The following is a 19859-nucleotide window of genomic DNA, read 5'->3' on the forward strand; positions in this document are numbered from 1 at the left end:
TGCACTCTCTGGAGTGGGAATAGTAAGTTTTTACCCCTACGCTATCCAACGCTTTTCCTACTGTTGCACCCTCTGGAGTGGGAATAGTAATTTTTACCCCTACGCTATCCAACGCTTTCCCTACTGTTGCACTCTCTGGAGTGGGAATAGTAATTTTAACCCTACGCTATCCAACGCTTTCCCTACTGTTGCACCCTCAGGAGTGGGAATAGTAATTTTTACCCCTACGCTATCCAACGCTTTCCCTACTGTTGCACCCTCTGGAGTGGGAATAGTAATTTTTACCCCTACACTATCCAACGCTTTCCCTACTGTTGCACTCTCTGGAGTGGGAATAGTAAGTTTTTACCCCTACGCTATCCAACGCTTTTCCTACTGTTGCACCCTCTGGAGTGGGAATAGTAATTTTTACCCCTATGCTATCCAACGCTTTCCCTACTGTTGAACCCTCTGTAGTGGGAATAGTAATTTTTACCCCTACGCTATCCAACGTTTTCCCTACTGTTGCACCCTCTGGAGTGGGAATAGTAATTTTTACCTCTACGCTATCCAACGCTTTTCCTACTGTTGCAATATGTGGAGTAAGTATATATATTAATTTATATGTAGAGTTTTTAATTTATTTTAAATGTATATATATTAGTTATTATTTTTTAAATATGTTTTAATGTTTTTATTTAATATTTGTAAAATTATATGTATTTTTAAATTATTTTTATATTATTATTAATACATTTAAAAAACGATATTTTTAATTTCGATATTTTTGTACTATGATATTTTTTTCGATATTTTCGTACTTACCTTTATGAAGATATAACTCCGATATTTTTTATGTCGATATTTTTGTGTCGATAATTTTGTATGTAGATATTCTGTCTGTCGATATTATGTCATAGATTCAATCCTGTATCAACAAAAGGGTATAATATAGTGCCATTGGGTTTTTTCCATCCACCACCCTTTAGGGCAGAGAGAGGCGACCTCACCAGAAAAGCGGAGGTAAGGCAAAACTATAGTTATAACCTTCCGATTGATAACCGGTTCGCCATGCTCTCGGGCGAGGAAGAGATAGATTGACTGGTTAAGTCACATGAAACTAACACCAAGAATGCTGTAGGATATATCCCCCCTGGAATACACTGTACAGACCCTATTCTGAATCCTAGCCCACAGGAATCACACCCAGAAAATGACCACCTACTAGAATGGCAGACCATGTATACAGAAAACAACTTGGCCATTAGTGGGCCAATAGTAAATCTCAGCCCTTAGAAATACCAGGGATCAACCACGGCCATGAGCCTAGCTGTACTTCAAACTAGGCCCATTGTAGCTGACTCCAAGCAGGAAGATACCACCAATGAATCTATGTTAAAAAATGTATTCTGGAACACAGCGGGTTTACGGTCAAAATTGACCAATTATACATGGCACGATTTCGTGGGGAAATTTAACGTTCTTTCTTTACAAGAGATATGGGCCACCACTGAAATACATATCGAGGGATACAAGACATATTATACCCCAGCTATGCCATCTACTTCTGGCAGGGCCAAGGGGGGTCTCATAGTTTATATCTCTAACTTGTTGAAGATAAAGGAAATAACTTTTGTAAAGTCAGAACCTAATTTTCAAATAATAACCCTCAATATGAATAAGCAAGATATGTATGTATTTATTAATTTAAATTTTACAACAATATACCGAAGGAATATTTGGTGGATGTCTTAAAACAACTTAGAAATGCCCTGTTAGAAATTCAGAATAATTGTACTCAAAATGTTTTATTTATTTGTGGAGGGGGTCTTCAATGTACTTCTGTGTGGAAAAAATAATAATTTAACATGTGGTTTAACTGATGAGAACAATGTTAACCTACCCCCTTTTCCCCACACAATTAATGGTGACGGTCTAAATGAGATGCTATTTGTTTTGTAAATAGGTTTTGCGAATGAACTGCTCTCTCCGCCAATTCCACTTACACAGACTTTTAATGGCAGAGGAGCAAGTATAATCATAGATTTTATTTTAATATCAAACAGGTACGCCTCCCGCCTGCTGCACGCATAAAAGTGCCATTAGTGACCATTTTCTAATCAGTGTGTCAATATCCTGTCCGTATAAAAGTGGTAAAAGTGAGAACAAGAGGAGGTATGGGCAATCAAAATTTAAAAATTGATAAAACAAACAGGTACTCCTTAAAATGGAACAAAGTTGACCCATAGGAGATCACAAAAGTGGTGGTTAAAAAATCCTTAACCTCCATAATGAAGTGCCTAGATCCTTTAACTCCACATCATAAAGTTTTAAGAAGCTATGTGGAGATTACAAACGAAATTAAGGAAACATTGAGAGTCCAACTAAAACAGAGGAAAGGTAAGCATTAAGGATGGTTCAATAAGAACTGTACAAAAGCATACGCTGATCTAAATCTTGCCCTACATAAAAAGGACAGGGACAGGTTGGAGATTAGACAGCTCAGAAAGGCATATAATCAGGCTGTAAAATTAAGAAAAAGTGAACTAAAAAAAGAAACCTGGGAGGAACTACACAAAAGCTGGGACAGCACCACATGTTGGTTAAATCCCCTTTCCTCTCAGTAGCAGGGGATATACTGTCTATAGAAATTGCAATAGACAAAAGACACTGGGTGGAACACTTCTCTCAGATCTTCGGCATACATACCGAGGAGAAATATGCGACAGCAGGCATGGCTAACATCAGTCCCCGTGCCAGCCCGATAAATTTTCCTATAGCACTTGATTTCACCTTAACAGAGGTCGAGCTCGCCCTTAAGGCTAGTAAAGGTGGAAAGGCCCCGGGACCTGACGGGGTCCCAGTTGACCTATTCAAGCACAACATGGAGCTATGGACCCCAATATTAACAAGGGTGTTAGAATCAATTTTAGTCCCGAAATTTAAGAAGGGAGACCGACAGAACCCGGCCTGTTACCTCCGATCTCATTGTTAGATTCACTGGGTAAAGTGGCAGGTCACATAGTCCTTAACTGCCTACAGCAGTGGTCAGAGGACAATAACGTACTGTCGGATCTCCAATTCGGATTCAGGGAAGTCAAGTCAAGTCAGTCAAGTCAAATAATTTATATAGCGCGCTACATACCCAGAGGGTCTCAAGGCGCTTGAGGAAGGGTGGGGAATTACTTGTCGAATATCCAAGTTTTAAGTTGCTTTCTGAATGCTAAGTGGTTCTGAGTGAGGCGAAGGTGAATGGGGAGTGAGTTCCAGGTTTTAGCAGCCAGGTAGGAGAAGGATCTTCCTCCCATGGTGGTTTTGTTGATGCGGGGTACTGCAGCAAGGGCTTGGTTGGAGGAGCGTAGCTGGCGGGAGGGGGTGTAGAAGGAAAGTCGTGTGTTGAGGCATTCGGGTCCGAGTTCGTAAAGTGCTTTGTGTGCGTGGGTTAAGAGGCGGAATGTTATTCTCTTATTGACGGGGAGCCAGTGGAGGTTTTTCAGGTGACTAGAAATGTGGTCTTTACGCGGGATGTCTAGTATGAGTCTGGCTGAAGCGTTCTGGATGCGTTGGAGTTTTTTCTGAAGTTTTGCGGTGGTGCCGGCGTATAGGGTGTTACCGTAGTCCAGGCGGCTCGTGACCAGTGCGTGGGTGACTGTTTTTCTGGTTTCGGTGGGGATCCAGCGAAATGTTTTTTTGAGCATGCGGAGAATGTTGAAGCACGATGATGAAACGGCGTCTGTTCATCGAGAGTGAGGAGTCCAGGATGATGCCCAGGTTCCGTGCGTGGTCCGTCGGGATGGGTGCTTTTCCAAGGGCCTCTGGCCACCAAGAGTCATCCCAGGCGGAAGGGTAGGTGCCTAAGATAAGGACTTCTGTTTTGTCTGAGTTCAGTTTCAGACGGCTGTGTTTCATCCACTCGGCTACTTCTTTCATTCCTTCATGTAGGTTGGTTTTGGCGGTGTTCGGGTCTTTGGTGAGTGAGAGGATCAGTTGAGTGTCATCAGCGTAGGAGATGATGTTGAGGTTGTGTTGGCATGCGATGGTCGCGAGGGGGCTCATGTATACGTTGAAGAGAGTGGGGCTGAGTGAAGATCCTTGTGGTACGCCGCAGATGACTTCAGTGGCTTCTGACTTGAATGGTGGAAGGCGGACTCTCTGAGTTCTTCCGGTGAGGAACGAGGTGATCCAATCCAGTGCTTTTCCTTGGATTCCGATGTTTCTGAGGCATTGTAGGAGGGTGTTATGACAGACTGTGTCGAAGGCTGCGGAGAGGTCAAGGAGGATGAGGGCGACTGTGTCTCCATTGTCTAGTAGAGTTCGAATGTCGTCTGTTGCTGCGATGAGTGCGGTCTCAGTGCTGTGTTTTGCTCGGAAGCCGGACTGTGAGGAGTCGAGGGATTTGTTGGTTTCGAGGAAGGCGGCGAGCTGGCTGTTGACGGCTTTCTCGATGACTTTGGCCGGGAATGGTAGGAGCGAGATGGGGCGGTAGTTTTTGAGTTCGGTGGGGTCAGCTGTGGGTTTTTTCAGAAGGGCGCTGAGTTCGGCGTGTTTCCAGCTTTCCGGGAAGGTGGCAGAGTTGAGGGAGCAGTTGATGACGTCTCGGAGGTGTGGTGCTATGATGGAGTCAGCTTTGTTGAAGATATGGTGAGGGCATGGGTCTGTGTCGGATCCTGAGTGGATGGAGTTCATCAGGCGGATGGTGTCCTCAGCGGAGATTGGGTTCCAATCAGTAAGGATGTTCAAGGGGCGTGAGGGTACGGCAGAAGGTTGGGTGGGTTGGTCTCCGTGTTGGTTGTCGAAGCTGTTGTGGATGTCTGCGATTTTGTTGTGGAAGAACGAGGCTAGGGAGTCGCAGAGGGTTTGAGAGGGAGTGATGTCGTTGGAGTTGGCTGAGGGGTTGGTAAATTCTTTGACGATGTGAAATAATTCCTTGCTGTTGTGGGCGTTGTTGTCTAGACGGTCTTTAAGTGCAGCTTTCTTGGCAGTCCGGATCAGTTGGTGGTGTGTGCGGGTGGCTTTTTTGAGGGCGTCCTTGGTGCTGGTGTTTGGGTCTTTTTTCCAGGCCTTCACAAGGGAGCGACAGAGTTTCTTGGATGTCTTAAGGTCGTCGTTGAACCAGGGAGCGTTTTTGCTGCCTAGTTTAATTTGACGTTTTTTCAAAGGTGCTAGGTTGTCGGCGCTATTGATTAGCCATTGAGTGAGGTTAGTGACTGCTTGGTTGGCGTTTGAAGAGTGGGCCGGGGGGTTTTGAAGAAGCGATGAGGAGATCTGGTCGATGGTGATTTTGTTCCAGTTTCTTCGCAAAGTGGGTTGAGGAAGGTTGTGGGTTGTGATCTTTTTGTAGACAAAGTGAACACAGCTGTGGTCCGTCCAATGGAGAACTGTGGTGTGACTGAAGGAGATATGTTTGCTGGAGGTGAAGATGGGGTTGAGTGTGTGGCCTGCGTAGTGAGTGGGGGTGTTAACAAGTTGTTTGAGTCCGAGGTTGGCCAGATTGTCCAGAAGGGTGGTGGCGTTGCTGTCGTTGCTCTTTTCCAGGTGAAAATTGAGGTCTCCCAGTAGTATGTAGTCCTCCGAGGGGAGGGCGTGAGGGGTGATAAAGTCAGTGATGTCTTCACTGAATTGTGCACGGGGACCTGGTGGCCTGTAGAGGAGGGTGCCTCGGAGTGTGGTCCTGGGGTCGGTGTGGATCTGGAAGTGAAGGTGTTCGGCGCTAGCGAGGTTGGCGTCTGAGCTGGTTGAGATGCGGATGGAATTCTTATGGACGATTGCGATGCCTCCTCCTGTTTGCTTGATGCGGTCCTTACGGATGATCTTGTAGCCTTCCGGGATGGCAATGGTGATGTCTGGGGCTGAGGATGCGTTCATCCATGTTTCTGTTAGGAAGGCTACGTCCGGAGAGATGGTGTCTAGTAGATTCCAAAGGTCGATGGCGTGTCTGTGGACCGAGCGGGTGTTGAGCAGGATGCATTTTAGGTGGTTGGGGTCAGATCTCTGTTTGGTGTTCGTGGATGAGGAGTTGGTCTTGGTGCCGTCATACTTGCAGGAGATGCATGTGAAGGGTCCATGGGTGTGTCCAGGAGCGGCTTGGGCGCAGTTGGGGAGTCGGCCGGGGTTAAGGGCTAAGAGGGTGGAGGCGTCGTAAGTAATGCGGGTGGGGTTGGTGGTACGGGGCCAGGGGGTCTGGCGCTGGGCGCGGGCTTGGCGCGGACGGGCGCAGACGGGCTTACCTTTGGCGCACCTTCGGCGCGGCCGCAGCGCGTGGCCGCTGCGCGTTGGGTCATTGGTCATAAATGGAGAGAGGAGGGGGGGCGGAGCGTGGGAGGGGCAGCTGGGAGGCGGTAGCGGGGAGGGTAGGTGGGCCAGGGGAATGAACAACAGGGAAATGGAGGGCGGGATAGAGAGTCAAAACGGGGGGGCAGGAAGATTGAGGGTCCGAGCAACAGCAGGGAAATATTATAAAAGTAATTCAGTTAGCATACAAATGAAGCATTCAGCGAACCCAGCGCACAATGTAAAAAGCTAAAGGCAACAATTACAGAAAGCAACAGGCAACAATTACAGACAGCAAAGTCGCGCTATTAAGGATGACTGCAGCGCGATGCTCGGCGCTATAATCTGGTGAAGAGCGCTAAACAAACTGAAATGCACACGATACCAGACACCAGCGTGGTCGAGTCAATGGCCAGGGAGGGAGCGTGGGGGGAGCGACCGCTTCGGATCGGATCCGGATGGTCACAGCTGCAGAGAGGAGGAGGTGATCTCTCTGTTTGTGGGTGGGCGGGGCAGCTGGGAGGTGGTAGCGGGGAGGGTAGGTGGGCCAGGGGAATGAACAACAAGGAAATGGAGGGCGGGATAGAGAGTCAAAACGGGGGGGCAGGAAGATTGAGGGTCCGAGCAACAGCAGGGAAATATTATAAAAGTAATTCAGTTAGCATAGAAATGTAGCATTCAGCGAACCCAGCGCACAATGTAAAAAGCTAAAGGCAACAATTACAGAAAGCAACAGGCAACAATTACAGACAGCAAAGTCGCGCTATTAAGGATGACTGCAGCGCGATGCTCGGCGCTATAATCTGGTGAAGAGCGCTAAACAAACTGAAATGCACACGATACCAGACACCAGCGTGGTTGAGTCAATGGCCAGGAAGGGAGCGTGGGGGGAGCGACCGCTTCGGATCGGATCCGGATGGTCACAGCTGCAGAGAGGAGGAGGTGATCTCTCTGTTTGTGGGTGGGAGGGGCAGCTGGGAGGCGGTAGCGGGGAGGGTAGGTGGGCCAGGGGAATGAACAACAGGGAAATGGAGGGCGGGATAGAGAGTCAAAACGGGGGGGCAGGAAGATTGAGGGTCCAAGCAACAGCAGGGAAATATTATAAAAGTAATTCAGTTAGCATACAAATGAAGCATTCAGCGAACCCAGCGCACAATGTAAAAAGCTAAAGGCAACAATTATAGAAAGCAACAGGCAACAATTACAGACAGCAAAGTCGCGCTATTAAGGATGACTGCAGCGCGATGCTCGGCGCTATAATCTGGTGAAGAGCGCTAAACAAACTGAAATGCACACGATACCAGACACCAGCGTGGTCGAGTCAATGGCCAGGGAGGGAGCGTGGGGGGAGCGACCGCTTCGGATCGGATCCGGATGGTCAGGGAAGGACTGGGTACCACCGAGCAAGGTCTCAACCTGACTCTCCTAAGGGGAAAATATGTAAATGGGTAAGGGGGAAAGTTGAACATGGCCTTTGTAGATAGAACAGCCGCATTCAACTGTGTAAGCCATGTCAAACTATGGAGGACCTTAGAAGTAATGGGTGTGGAGATCCCCATAATTAACTACTTAAGAGAACTCTACGCAAATGCGACTGCCACGGAACGGTTTTGTATTAATGGGGAGCATACAGGGCTGTTCAAAGTGGAGAGGGGGGTCAGGCAGGCTGTGTCCTGGCACCCTTCCTTTTTACACTCTATACAAATGGCCTGGAGCAAACCATGTTGGAAGGGGGCCAGGATTCACCTCTGCTGCAGAATCGCCCAATACCCGCCCTACTCTATGCTGACGACGCCGTAATTATGGCTCGGACATCGATAGGGCTACAACACGCCCTTAATAAGTATCACAAATATATGGCCAACCTAGACTTAAAAATAAACATCAAGAAAACTTTTGTAATGAGCTGTTTGACAAGTAGAAGAAAACAGAAGGATATTTATATTGAAAACACAAAGGTGGAGTTTACTAAAACATACTCTTACTTAGATATCCTAATTGATAACAAGGGCTCATGGCGCCAAGCAATAATAGCCAGTAAGTTACTTTTCATGAGGACAACGATGGCTCTGGTTAACTTCTCGCAGAGGTTAGGCAAGAGGCCTCCTTTGAAGATGCTGGAAATATACCAAGTCAAATGTGTCAGCACAGCAACATATGGGGCTGGAGTTTGGGGATACGGTGTGGTGGACGAACTTCAGAAAATTGAGAACGCCTTTCTAAGGTATTTGTTGGCAGTTCCACAAGGCACCTCAACGTTTATCTGCCACACAGAACTAGGAATACCGTACATCACAGACACAATAAAAGTCCAACCGGCCTTATTATGGCATCGTATTTGGTCATCTCCAAAAACATCATTTAATCGGGAGGTGCTGAAAGATTGTCTTGGCCTTGAGATTGTTCTCAAGATTGGGTGGCTCAAGTACGTAAAAAACTTCCTGTCTGATTTGGGGCTACTAAATTACTATAAAATCCCATATTGCTAGCTCAAATCCCCAGGAAAACTTTTAAAAAACAATGCATGAGCCACATGGAGGAGCTCAGATTTGCCGCTGAGGTAAACAATCAAACAGTACAAAACAATCTAATGATGCAAACTGGCCTCACTATTCAGCCTTATTTAACATTTATTTTAAGTGGGCATGATAGGTTAGTGCTAACACGCTTTATGCTAAATGTATTTCATCGTTTGGTCAGCTTTCCCAAAATGAATGATTGGGCCAAAAATCTATCAAGCTGTTCCTGTGATGAGGTATCACCCCAAACGTCGATCCATGTGGTCCTGTTCTGTAAATTTTTAAAGAACTAAGGAAAAAATGGATCAAACCTATCTTAAAAATTTAGGGCATGAGACAATGTCGCCGAGTCTACTTTGCATTGCAACTGTTAGATGCTGAATGCTTTACGAGAAACATTGTACAATTTTTGAAAACCAGTATTAGGCATAGAAAATATTTATATTTATACTTCGGTTATGAATTCTGTCCTGTGAATACGTTTTTTTATACCCCCTTTTTTAACTACGCAGTAGTTTTTCCTGAAAACGTCCTTTTGTCAACAGCGCCCAATAATGTTGCTACAAATTTATTAATTGAACTGAATTTTTAATTACCTATTGTATAATGAGAATGAAAAACTGTTTTTAACTATTGTTATTACATTGTACTTTTATGGTTTTCTCGACTATCATATGAAAACCGAATCAAGACAATTTTGATTTGATTTGAAATGATATTAACAACATATTTTGACAACAATATTACTTACCTTCAAAAATCCATATTTTTGTAAATGATATTCCTGCAGCACAATATTTCTGTATCACGATATTAAAAACTCGATATTTGTGTGACTCAATATTTTTGACTTGATATTTTGTTCAAATGCCAAGAAATTCTTTCTTACGGTAAAGTCAGATTTTTAAATATAATTTTGAAAATGGCACTTGTAAAAGTCTGCATTTTCCTGCCTTTGCCATGCAGTGACAGCAGCCTGTATCTGGATCACATGACAGAGTGTAGCTGACTTTGTGTATACTTCCTAGACAGCCACACACAATAGTTGGCTTAGGGGTGCCTGGATGGGCCATCACTTGCAGGATGGGAGGGTGGATACAATCCTATTTACACTTGAATAGGCTGTGTCCTGCCTCCACACAAAGGACTACATACCCCATGTAGTTAGTCTGGAGCCAGCGAAGGGAAGCAAGAAGCTGTGAACTTGAAAGGGAACCCTCTAGTAGCTTCTCCCACTTCAAAAGAAGCACTTCGTATAAATGCTGGATCTCAGGCACTAACTCTTCAGTATACTTATGGATTGTGAACACTCAGCCAGGAAGGACTGTTATGAAGCTGAAAAGACTGTCACTCTGCTGGACTGCTGCCATTCTTCTGGACTAACGCCTTTCTGGACTACTGCCTTGCTGCCCTACTGCCCTCCTGCCTGAGCCCGAGAGATTGGACCTGCACCTGAACCCAGGACTCCCAGAGTGACTCCAAGAGCCAGTCTGCTGGCCTCCTGCTCAGAGCCACCCAGGCTCCCGACCAAATGAACCAGCCCTTAGATCCAACTGGAGCCAGCATCTTACCCACAAGTGGTGCCCCTCTGGTCCTGGACCCTTGGTGTGACCTCAGTGGAGTTGCATTGAAGTTCTTGGGTTCTTTGCGACTGTGAATTGGCCTATTGATGCCATAACCATTTCACTTACACTGCCCACCAAGGCAAAGTTATGTCAACCTGACTCTTCACACTACAGCATCGACTGCTCTTGGGGAGGGCCACAGCCAGTCCGCTTTCTCCTGACATCGGGCCCTCTACGCTACAGCAATGACCATCCATGATGCCAGGCTCACCTGGGGGCTTCAAATTTGAATAAACTCTCTGTTCCTACTCCGTTATGACTATATCACTTTAGTCCCCAAATGTCAAATCATCAGGGAGCGGGGTTTCAATCTGCAATGAGGCTGAACTCCAGGGAGTGTTGTCCTTGTTGTTAATCTTCTTTCCCTGAGCAATCCCTTACTAGTGAGTTGGAGTTGTATGCAGAGAAGGTAGAGCTATTGTAGCTGGCTCTCTTCAACATTCAAATCCAGGCTATTCTCCTACATGGGGGTCGATTCCGATCCCGTAAAAAGCGCTCCGAATCATCGTACGGAGCATTTTTTTCCGTACGAATCGTACCCGTAACCGTCCCCGTACGAACGACGTAGTACGATCCACACCCGATGCAGCTATCTGTCCGAATCGTACCAGGGACCGTACGAATGAAATTCCCGTACGAATCGCCCTCGGAAGCCGCTGTACACGACGTTCATACGTTTCGCGGCTGCTTTTTACGACCCGGCAAGTACGATCCGTGTTGTGTATGCTCCGTACGACCCTTTTTCTACGGGAGCTGGAAACTGTCGTACAGTCAGAGTTCGCCCCGAAACAGGTACGGAACGGCCCCCCCCGGGTACGGCACGTACCCCCCATGATTGCAGGGGTACGCGCCGTACCCCTGCGATCATGGGGGTACGTGCCGTACACCCAGCGTACATGGGGTACGTGCTGTACCCCATGTACGCTGGGTGTTTCGGCACGTACCCCCCATGTACGCTGGGTGTACGACACGTACCCCCATGATCGCAGGGGTACGGCGCGTACCCCTGCGATCATGGGGGGTACGCGCCATATGGTGTGTAGGTGATCGTGCGCTTTTCCGTACGAATCGACGTGGACCGTACAAATCGCGTCCGGGTCGCCCGATCGGGATCGGAATCGTCCGGTCGTACGGCGTCCGTACGAGTCGTATGGAAATGGCTCCGGATGCGAGTCGTACGGACGGTGATTTTAACGGATCGGAATCAAGCCCATAGTAGTGTTGTGTAAATAGTAGTGCCTGTGCTACAATGGGAGGGTCACACTGTCACGTGGCTAGGTTAGTCCTGGGAAGAAACACTGTCGCTTTACACGTACACGTTTCTTAAGTTGCCTTCTTTTCTACACACTGACTTCTGACACACATTTGCTTGTGCAACAGTGCAGGATTAGTTTCTCTGAAACCACAATGCTCACAATTCCACTTCATAAGTACACTATCACGAGATCTTGAACATTTCGTACAAGGCCTAGACACACATTGTGCAAATGTTGTTGTTTGTTATTCTTCCATGAGGCGACATGGCTATCACAAAGACAATAAACAATGTTGGCACTGCTGAAGCCTCGAAATGGAAGCACAGATGATGTTATTATAAATACACATGCATTTCTGTACTCAAATTAGAGAAGCACTCTGCTGTCACTGCGAGGTCACTGTGTTGAAATCTCAGTCCAGCTGATTCCTGATTACCTTCTGCGAAGAGGGATGTCCAACTTGTGACCAAGACGGGGCCTACATACCTGGTCTTCAGGTAATGGGGAGTTAGATAATCCAGAAGGGGTTTCTTGGCAGAATAGCCACCCCAGGCAACTAGGTTAGGGAGCGCATAGTAGGAGTACACTATACCCAGTACTTGTATGCCAGAATATATACACTGTTTTAGCACGATGGTGGTTTCATTTATCCTTTTCACTGTTATAATATTGGTAATCACTTTTGTCTGCTTCTGTCTATTAATCATTGCAGCGCATGTATTTTATACAAGAATCACAATGGTTGAATAAATATTGAAAACGCACCTTTGTGTATTTCTTGTGTACCCTTCTGAGTGAGCATGAGCAAATGAGTGAAAAGGATCTAGATCTGATACCACGATCTCTTGGGGAGGCAGGGTTGTCATGTTCTGAGTTTGCAAAACCATGTGTTACCTAAGTTTAGGGGTACTTATGGTGCCACTGTGAGCTAGCAGGTTTACTGGTCAACATATCCTGTGAGGGTGTGTGGAATCAGTCTGGCACAATACCAACATTTATGTTGTCCAACAAATGAACCATTCCTACTGCAGGAGTATGCGTGTGGGGGGGTGCGCATGTGTGTGTGTCCATGTTTATGTGTCTGCTTGTGTGGGGGGGATTTATTTAGGTATAGTTGTTGTATTGTAGATGTGTGCATTTGTTTTCTGCTCCTTTGATAAGCTACCTCCGGTGTGTGCAATGTTCATTTATTGGTTTGCATTTCAATAGTATAATACTTACAGGTAAAAACGGTAAATAATCATGTGGTGACCTATGGTTCCAAAGGTTATATGTGATTAAGCACCACTCACCTTAAGTAACAATGTTACTGTAAGACAACGTGAAGAAGTATGACTATGTACCGGAGTGGGATCGAGTAATTAGTTAATTTAGAATATCACAGAGAACTAAATTGATTTTCAATATTGTTTTATGTGTGGTGAGGGGTATTTTATTCCTTATAATGCATATTAACTTGCACTTTTCTATGCTAGCTTTGCGCTAAGGAACAACCAAACATACTAACAAGAAATGTAAACACGGGTTTCAAAACAGCTTTTGCTAATAATAGAGGTGCATCCCCTCAAAGCGTTAGCATGACTGTTTCAGGAGACAGGCAGATGATCTTGAAAGCATATTTGATCAAACAGGAGCTGCTCTTCAAGGGTCCTAGGCTAACCCTTTTCCCCGACGTGATGCCAACACATAAGAAAGGACAGAAAATGAAAAATATTAAAAAGAGGTTCATCAGCAAGGGAGTGAAAACAGAGACTACCTGCAGTTGATAATTTCCTGGAAGGAAAATGATTACTTTTTCTAGGTTCCATGCAGAACTAGGGCCCTCCTCACCCTAGTGCAGTTCCAGGAACTGAGTGTGGAAGGCAAAGGAAGCAGAAATGACCCACTGACTTGTCTTTGGTTAAAAGGTAAGTCTGAGCAGCACAGTGTCTGCAAAGAGGTTTGAACAATGTGGTGAATGGTGTAGTGGTATGGGACTGGCATGCCTGGGCGATTACTGTGAGTTTAGGAAAGAACTAGGCAATCCTAGAGTAATCAGACGTTACTGTCCCACCTCCCCGCCACATGGCACACACTTACATGAGCACACCAGTTACCAAGTTTTGGCTTGTGACAAATGGGTTTTTCAAAGGATGTTCCTGGTAGTTCTCTTTTTAAAGATGTTGTCCTCTTAGTTCTTGTACTTTCATGCTTCTGATTAAAATACTATTTGTTTTGCAAGTCCCACATGTTTTATAATGTGGTAGAGTATGGTAGTAATTAGTATAAACTTTATGATAATGTTTATAGTGCACAATTAAAATAAGTATTCCTAGAATACCCGCCCCACATTGACACAAATAGATCATTGATGGCAGAGCGCATAAGGGATTTCCGATAAAAGCCTTTCTCAGAAGCCAAGTCTTCAAATGTAACTGCAGACAGTAAGAGAGGTGCTATAAAAAAAGATAAGCTGGTAGAGACAGAGCTTTACCCTAGCAAACAACCCCCATCATCCAAGAAGAATCCTTCAATCCTAAGGGACCAGGGGAGTAAAGAGTGGGGCACGCTCTTTGAGAATATTATGTAAGTAGGTAGAATGTCCCCTGGCCCAATCTTTACTAAAGTGCAAGAAAGGTTCAAAGCTAGCCCCGTAGATTAATATTTAATTGCCATAACATCATACCACAAACACTGCTTGCTTCAACAGAAAGTTAATATTGTGTGTGTGTGTGTGTGTGTGTGTGTGTGTGTATATATATATATATATATATATACATATATATATATATATATATATATATTCACTGAAAAAACCATAGGTTATAGACCATATATAGTTAGGAATTAGCATTTAAAAAACCTTATTTTACTCACACAAAACCATTGAAATTCCATATATAGTTAGTTGCACTAACTATATATCGCGCACCCGCAATCCACTGCTGATCATGTCACATATTACATCATTCATGACATGGTCAGTGACATCACTGATGACATCTCAAATGACATCACTGATGACATCACTGATGACAACATCCAGTGACTGTATGTTTCTGTAAAGTTAAAATATGTCTTACATATTGAAGAATGAGTGGATGTATAAGTGTCTGGATGAAGGATTTAGTAGGTGCGTGACTGACTGTATGAGTGAGTGATTAAATGTATCTCACTGAATGCATGGGTTAGTGACTAAACTGTCTTAATTTGTGCATCATTATGTCTGTTGTGATGTAAACTGCTGCATGTGTTGATCATTAGCTATACGAGAGGCTATATGTGTTATTAATTGGTTGCCCAAGTATTTCTATGGGAGATTGAGTTTGTGTGGGGGTGGCTGGAAGGTGTGTGACTCTGTGCATAGATGTGTGAGCAGTTTATTCACTAGGTGTATGAGTTCAAGAGTGCATGTGGAAACAGCTACATGGGCAGTTGACTGTGTGCATGAGTGTATTGATGAGTGAATGGATATCTCAATGCTACATGTCATAGTAAGTACATATGTAAAACACAGTACATGTGAGAGTTGGCATATATAAATAACTGTGCATGAGAGCCACTGAATGAGTGAGTGGTTGTATCGATCATTGTGAACTTGTATCAGGGATTGTATAAGAGAGTAAATATGTGTTAGTATATGTTTCAATAAGTAAGGTGTGTTTAACTGTATAGTTGAAGAAATGGAGGTGAGATTGTTTCTTTGCATGACTGACTGGGTGTGTGAGTAACTCCATGGATGAGTGGCAGTGTGTGAGTGTCTGTATACACTGAGTGTATCTAAGGTTATATTAGAGTCTGAAGAGGTTTATCGTATTAGCACAAGAATGATGTCAAATGAGATGTCATCAGTGATGTCATCAGTGATGTCATTTGAGATGTCATCAGTGATGTCATCAGTGATGTCACTGACCATGTCATGAATGATGTAATATGTGACATGATCAGCAGTGGATTGCGGGTGCGCGATATATAGTTAGTGCAACTAACTATATATGGAATTTCAATGGTTTTGTGTGAGTAAAATAAGGTTTTTTAAATGCTAATTCCTAACTATATATGGTCTATAACCTATGGTTTTTTCAGTGAATTTCAATGGTTTTTTAATAGCAAATATCATAAGCTGTCGAATGTCAAGTACGTGGTAAGTAAAAACATTTTCGTGTTTATGCACACTGATCTGCTTTGAATGCTGCCCCCCACCCCTCATTTCTATTAGGAGTACTCTCTCTTTGCAGATAGTGAAGGGTAGTTAACGCAGGCCTTTGCCCCCGTTGTAATCCGTCGTGCCTGCTTCTCTCTCCATTTGATTGATTGTTCTCTTTGGTTCATTCTCTATTTACAAACAAGCACAGAGTCGCAATACTCTGTTTAGTCTTTGCAGATAGCGAAAAATCGTGTAAAAAAACAAAAGGAATCGAGCAAAATCAGTAGGCCACTAATGAGATCTCTTTTTGACCTCCCTAAAATAGAAACATTAGGAACAACCTGTTGATAATACCAATGTGTATGTACATAAGCGGCGTTCATTTGTGTTCACAGTACCCCTTCTTGATTGTTTGAATCGAGCATTGAATTGTTCGAAGTTGGTTCTCTTAAGAATCTTCTCTGCCTGCAAACGAGGAAGAATAGGAATATTCTCTCTCCCTTTGCAGATAGTGAAGGGTAGGTAACGCAAACCTTTAACACGTCGTGCCTATTTCGTTCCTCATTGATTGATTGTTTCCCCAAACATTGACTGTTTGGGAATTGGTTCTTTTTGTAGGTATTCCCTGTTTGCAAATATACGTAGGAAAATCTTTGCAAATAGTGAAAGGGTACGTAATGCGGACCTTTCTCCCCCGTTGTAATCTGTCATGCCTATCTACTCCCCACTGATTGATGCACCTGTTTCACCCGGACCATTTACTAGAGATACGTCATCTGGCCCTACCAGAGAGCACCCCTAGTGAAAAGGACATATGCAATAATAACGAAGTGATCACTGTATCCTGTTAACAGAAACTTTAGCATGAAACAACCTGGAAAGAAAAGAATAGGAAAACGAAAATCAGTAGGCCACTGATGAACATGAACTTTTATTAAACAACGAACAAAGAAACGATAACATAACGTAATGATAAAACCTATTAATGTCCTAGAAACAAGAAAACGTTAGAAATATGCCAGTGGTGAGAGACCAGAAAAACAGTAAGAGAAACCAAATCACCCCTCGCTGTCCCACCGCCTGCCACGCCAAAAAAATCGATAGACTAGGGAAAATGCAAGTCAGTAGAACATCCGCCCCCACTCTGGAAACTTCCAAGGTGGGGCAGGGTTGCGGCTACGCCCAGCCGGGAGCAGCCCATATAAGGCGGGTCCTGCTGCCACGCCTCGGCCAGGAGATCCTAACGTAGGGTGTAGCCGGAGGAGAGGCCGAGGCCAGCGGGACCCGGCCAGGGGATTGCCTTTACAACGCTGAAGAGTTGCAGGGGGGGGAATGTCTCCTCGACCCTCCCCTCTCTCTCCCAGTCCGGCCGCGGTGGCCCTTGAGAGTTTCAGGTAGTCCCGCCACATGCTCTTCCGGTCCGGCCACCAACGGTCGGGGGGCCGAGGCCGACGGGATCCGGCTGCAGCCGATAAACCAAGGAACCCGTTCATGGGGCCAGAGCCAGGGGCGTCCGGCCGACATCCACCGGAAGCCCGGCCCGAAGACGGACGGGACACTTCTTCTTTCTTGAATAATGGCTGCGACAACACTGGGGGGGATGTCTTGCACATGCCTCCGACCCCCCCCCTCGTCCTCATCGCCTGGTCCGGCCATAACAAATCTCAAGCGAGACGCCGTGGGGTGCACTGGGAGGGAGAGACGATGCGAACAGGCCTCTCCCGCCTCCCCAGGTGGAGGCTTCCCAGCTGCACCCTCAGCGCTCCAAGCGCCCGGAAAAGGGTTCTTCCACTGTGGCGATGCTGCAACGTCTCGCCCGGCAGGGTGGAGCCCGTCCGCTCATTTGACCCCGCGATCGCCAGTAGCTACCGAACTCTCAAAATGGCGGTCGACCTGGCAAGAGCGGGCCCAGCATGAAGAAATGGCCCGGTCACTGGTTGACTCCACCACCGTAGTCCTCCACGACCTTGAAGATTCTACAGGAGCCGCGGGAGTCTCCGACCCCCGATGGGGAATGACTGCCATGATCGCCCGTGGAGTGACGAAACTGTATCCGCGGGACGTTGGCGCTCCCATGCTGGCGCCAGCCTCACTTTGAATTACTAGAATCCTGCAGACCTCAGTTCCGGTGAAAGCACAGTGTGACCCGGTAGGAAAAATTGTTGCACCCCCTCCCCTTTTTGACTGATAGTTCAAACCACCGATCCTTTCCTTTGCCCTTTTAACGGAACTTTGGACTGCCTCCCCCTCTTTTACATTTTCTAGAGAAAACAAAACATTAACCACTACATCAGCATAGCAGTTGACACCAGAACTGTTTTCAAATTGAAAACCAACAACATCTTCAACAGAATCCTTTTTGTTTCTGCTGTGACCCTGCTACAGCACAGACATTGTCCCCAGCAGTAATTCTGCAATGCCGGTAAGAATAGCTGTGGTGCCTACTGGACTCACTCACCCCCGCGGCGCCCCACGCCGTTATTTGCTGGGCGGCAACTTACTAGACATCACTTTCGTGCCATCTAGATTTCAGCGCGTTCTGCTGCCTTGGAACTATTCGCACAACAGACTGCTACTGACGACCCACCCCCAGGCAACATCTTCTGAATTTTCATAATTTGAAAGAACTAGTAACATGTCCTCATCAGGAATTCAAAAGAAATTGCCACGGTCTCTTCGTTGTTTAAATGTTTTTACTGTTTTTGTTTTGTTGTATATATTTATATGTTATTAAAGTTTTATATTCCTACTACTTTGTTGGAGTGCTATATATTTTTAATGTGACACATAATTGTAAAAACTTTGATGTACAAAGAGTCATTCCTGGAATCTTCCGCTTCAGGCTCGGTCCCCTCCCCAATCACAATACAGGATGGTTTTCAGATAGTAGGAACACGTGTGGTGTGACGGATCTCATCGGGTGTGGGCCTTGATCTACTATAACTCCTTTGAAGAGGGGTGATTCTTTACAGCTGGAGCCATAAACTACATCTGCAGGGCTAGCTGATAGCCTGGACAATCGGACACAGAGGAAGAGGAGTGTCAGAGGGTGCGGTAGTGAATAGGGCGAAAGGGAGGTGTCGGGCGGGCACAGAGTGTGATTCTCAGGGAAGAGCAGCGCAGATGGGGGGAGGTTTATTGCCCATGCATAAGACAGAGAGCGGGGGTGACCAGTGCCTGGGGAAGATGCTTGCGAGGGTGGGGAGCCATGCTACGAATCGACAGCGTGCAGAGAGTGGGTCTGGTCAAGGCATCTAAAATGGCTGCCGTGCACGACAAAAGTTTGGCATTTCCAAAAAGGCAAGATGGCGCAAACAATGTTTTTCAACACTTCCTCATTTCCTTCGAATCGAACGTTAACAGACGTTGGTGCATATTACCAAAGTTAAGCGATATTTATCGCTAACGATGCTTACCAACGAATTTTTTACCGCTAAGCATCGTCAGAAATTATCGAAGATAAACCTTGCTATTATCAAGGTTTATCGCAAATGCGATAAAAAACGGCCGCAATGCATGAATATCGCTAAAAAGTCAGCGATATTCCTGCATTACCGAGCTAATGCTCTTAGCCATGTTATCCACCTCCCATTGGATAACATGGCTAAGAACTGCTCAGGGCAGGTGTTACTTTTTGGAGATATTCGCGCTTAGCGCGAATATCTCCAAAAGTTGGTAATAGGAGATAGATATCTTGCATGTTGTAATGCAAATTATTGTGGTATATGGAACTCATACCATAATCTCTCAGGAAAGCAGAAACTGATCCTTTTGGGACCGCCTGAAAAGGCCTAGGGGGTAAGGGGTACTCTACTTTGCCCCCTTTTCACGTTCCGAACTATTTTATTTTACTCTCTTCTGTAATTACACAAAATAGCAGCGATAAGATGCATCGGAGACACACAGTGAGAGAAAGGAGGCCGGAGATGAAGAAGAGATGTCAAATACACATTGGAGATAATATAGTGGCAGAAGGGAAGTAAATATGAGTAAACTTACCATGTAACATAAAAATGTTGCACTCTATACTATAAGTCTCATTTTATACTACAATCACTTCGCTACAACCTCATAAATTAAAAAT

This window comes from Lissotriton helveticus, chromosome 10 (genome assembly GCF_964261635.1).
Source record: "Lissotriton helveticus chromosome 10, aLisHel1.1, whole genome shotgun sequence".
NCBI classification, from domain to species: Eukaryota; Metazoa; Chordata; class Amphibia; order Caudata; family Salamandridae; genus Lissotriton; species Lissotriton helveticus.